This window comes from Gavialis gangeticus, unplaced genomic scaffold (assembly GCF_001723915.1).
Source record: "Gavialis gangeticus isolate Ggan-Ray unplaced genomic scaffold, GavGan_comp1, whole genome shotgun sequence".
NCBI lineage: Eukaryota > Metazoa > Chordata > Crocodylia > Gavialidae > Gavialis > Gavialis gangeticus.
Window position 1 is genome coordinate 22671450 of NW_017729008.1, and position 4097 is coordinate 22675546.

Sequence of the window (4097 nt, forward strand, 5' to 3'; positions counted from 1 at the left end):
GGTATGGTTGGCCTTCCTGACCGCATCCCCACATTGTTGGCCCATGTTCATTGTGGCGTCAATGATAACTCCTTTTCTGCCTCAGCACTAATGAGAAGGGAGTTCCCCAACTTGTAGTTATGCTGCTGGTTCTTCCTCCCCAGGTGCATTACCATGCACTTGTCAGTGTTGAACCCCATCCTGTTTCCATCAGTCCACCCCTGTAACCTGTCTAAAGCCGATTGCAGCCTATTCCTTCTTCTAACATGCCCACTTCTCCCCACATCTTGGTGTCATCTGCGAATTGGAACAGGGTGCTTTTTACCCTCTCGTCCAAGTCACCGATGAAGATGTTGAACAGTGCGGGCCCAAGGACCGAGACCTGTGGGACCCCACTTCCCACATCCCTCCATGTCAAAAAAGACCCATCCACCACCAGCCTCTGGGTGCAGCCCTCCAGCCAGTTAATGACCCATCTGACTGTGTAGGCATCAACACCACAATCTCCTAGTTTTTTTATGAAAATGGGGTGAGAGACTGTGCCGAAGGCCTTCCTAAAGTCCAGAAAGACTATATCCACTGAGACACCTGCATCTAAGGATTTGATGACCTGGTCACAAAAGGTCACCAGGTTGGTCTGACAAGACTTGCCCCTAATGATCCCATGTTGGTTGCCCCCGAGCACAGTCTCCCTTGCTGGCCTCTCGTGGACATGTGCCAGGATAATTCTCTCAAAAAGCTTCCCCAGGACCAAGGTAAGACTCACTGGCCTATATTTACCTGGGTCCTCTTTCCTCCCTTTTTTGAAGATCGGGACCACATTGGCCCTTTTCCAGTCATCTGGCACATCACCCAAGCACCGCAAGTGCTCGTAAAGCCATGCCAAAAGTCCCGCAATAACCTTTGCTAGTTCCCTCAGCACTCTGGGGTGGAGATTGTCAGGACCTGCTGATTTAAATACATCTAGTCCCTCCAGAAGTTCCCTGACTAGGTCCTCACTGACCCTAGGCTTAGGTGTGCCACCCACAGGGCCCACAGGGGTCCCAGCGGGGGAGATGACCAGGTCCCTCCTCAGAAATATGGAGGCAAAGAAATTGTTAAATAAGTCAGCTTTGCTGTCCAGTGCAACAACCAGATTTCCTAGCGTGTCCTGCAGAGGCTCCACGTTACCTGGTACCTTCTTTTTACCCTCTATGTATTTAAAAAAGGACCTCTTGTTGTCCTTGATCTGGGTTGCTAGTCCCAGTTCCATCTCTGCCTTGGCCTTCCTGACTGCCCCACTACTATCCCGAGCAATGGAGGTATAGTCCTTTCTGGTGATGGCCCCTCCCTTCCAATGGGTTGGATGTACACCTTTTTAGCTTGGAGATGTTCCCGGATGTTTTGGTGAGCCATGGAGGCCTTTGCACCCTCTTGCCCCCTTTGATCTGTGTAGGGATTACTTCCCTTTGGACTTGGAGGATCATCTTCTTAAGGAACAACCACTCTTCCTGGACACACAACTCCCCCCTGCTTGGGAAGCTCAGTGTCTCCCCCACTATAGTCTCCTCACTTTGTTGAAGTCTGCCCTCTGGAAGTCCAGGGCTGCTGCCTTGCTACAGGCTTTTGCCACCCTGTGCTGGATAGTGAACTCCAGCAAGCGATGATCGCTGTCGCCTAGGTGGTTGAGCACCCGCAGTCCACCCACCAGGTCATCGCCCGTGGTCAGGACCAGATCCAACAAGGCGTCTCCGCTGATGGGGCTGTGTACCTCCTGGGTTAGATGGAGGTCCTGTATGTCAGCTGAGAACCTGCATGAGCGGTCAGACCTGGCTGTCTGCTCCTCCCAGCAGATGTCTGGGAAGTTTAGGTCGCCCATGATTCCCACATCCTTGGACCTAACTGTCTCTGTGAGCTGACCTAAGAATTCCTTGTCTAACTCTTCTCCTTGGTTGGGTGGTCTGTAGTAGACCCCCACCGTTAAGTCCCTTTCTCCCCAACTACCTTGTATTCTAACCCAGAGTACTTCAGTCTGCCCCTCCTCTGATCCAGTGCTACTCGCTGAGGATGTGTGTTGCTCCTTGACATAGAGTGCCACACTCCCACCTTTCCTCCCTGTCCTATCCCTCCTATATAGCCTATAGCCCTTGATGTTCACTGCCCAGTCATGCATTGGGTCCCACCATGTTTCAGTGAGCCCCACTATGTCTGGGTTGGTGCTAGCTAGCAGGAGGGTAAGTTCCTCCTGCTTGTTCCCCATACTACGAGTGTTTGTGTAGAGGCATTTGAGGCTTCCTGAGGATGAATACACTGCCCCCTTAATCCCAGTAGTACCCAGGCCCCTTTTACTCACTTGGTTTTCTGCTCTGCTCTTCATTGGTTTAGACTGGGATGCTCCTGCAGGTGATTCTTGGTTCACTGGTCCAAGGCTTCCTCCACCCTCATCTTCTCCTTCCCCCCAATGAGCCTAGTTTAAAGCCCACTGGAGAAGATCCGCCAACCTAAAAGAGAACACACGGTTACCTTTAGGAGAAAGGTGAAGCCCATCCCATCTGAGCATGTCCCTCTTCGTGTTTTCTTTTTTTATTATTTTTAAATACATTCCCTCCCCTTCCCCTAACCATTTCTGACTTTCTCTCTGCCCCCTCTATCATAAGTGATTACAAGTAGTACTAGGTAAGCTAAGCTAAGTTCTTGTATGCTGTTATTGTAATAAGCCCCTTTTTAGATTGTAAATAGTGTTCTGTTATGTTTTTATTGATTTTTATTGTTTTATATTGTATTATATTGTATTCCTATCATTTGTGCATTGATTTTTATTGTTTCATATTAACATTGTATGATTTAGGCCTGCAATATGGGTTGGCATGAGTGATATCAAATATCCATTTTCTGTGTCAGGTTCCCATCTTGTTCCCATCTTGTCCCCTTGCCCTGTTGTGTAAATATGTTGTAACCTATGCCTCATACCTACCCCTCCTATGTAAATTGGTTCCTGAATGAATGGGGATGTATGAGGGTGCTTGAGAGACAATGGCAGTAGGTCTAAAAATAGGTCCCTCTAAATGACTGAACCATCAACTTGATGACCAAACCATCATCCTGCATTGACCCTCCCTGCCTCAAGATTTGGAAGATTTAAGACTGCTGCAGAAATCAGTCAACCCACCATTACAGACACCTGAAACTGCATGCCCTTACCTAGGAGTGCACATGCTCAGTACACCAGGGGCTGACTCTTGCTTGGGCATGCCCCTGCCACTAGGGTCATAGGAAGTCTGCCCCTATAAAAGCGGGCAGTGAAGGCAGACCCAGTGGGATGCCCTCTCCATCTGGATCAGCACCATAACACACCACCTATCCACCCAGAGGCCATGGTGGCAACCCCCCTCTGGACAACACCATGCTGGAGAAGACCCCAACTGGCCATCAAGGATCAACTCACAGCCCAGGATAGGTAGCTATCACCCACCTTCCTTCCCAAAGCAAAGGACTTGGATTCTGGTTCTCTTCCCTACCTGGACTCCAACCCTTCCACTGAGTCTCTTTCTCCTGCTGCCATTGTGAGTGCTTGTGTGTGTGTGTGTGTGTGTGTGTGTGTGTGTGCGTGTAGGAACCAATAACTTCATGGGGCTATGTAGTGTGTTGTCTGTTTAATAAAACTGTTATTTTGAAACCCTGAGTTGGTATTTTGTCTGTTTCCTGACTGTTTCCTCCTTGCCACCACTTATCTGCCCCCTGATCTCCCAGCTTTTTGCCTCCGTTTCCAACCCCAATCTCTCAGCCTTCTTCCTCTCTCTTTTCTGGCTGTCTCCTCCTTGCCATCGGGCTTTTCCTCTTGCTTGCACCCCAGCACCAATGACCTTGTGTAAACTTGGGGCCACTTGACCTTAAGTAACCCCAAGCTTCAGTTCCTCAGCCCAGCTTCTCTCTAGTCTACCACTTCTAATTTCGATCCCAGCAACTTTTCACTCCCTACACTTTCACTCTCTCACCTTAACCTTCCTCCCAAGTATCCCAAGTACACACATACACACACTGTACCATCCAAGTTAGGAATTCACCTGTGTGTATGTGTAGGTGGGTGGTATGTGTGTGAACTGGTGAAAAAAATAAAATAATATATATATATATATATA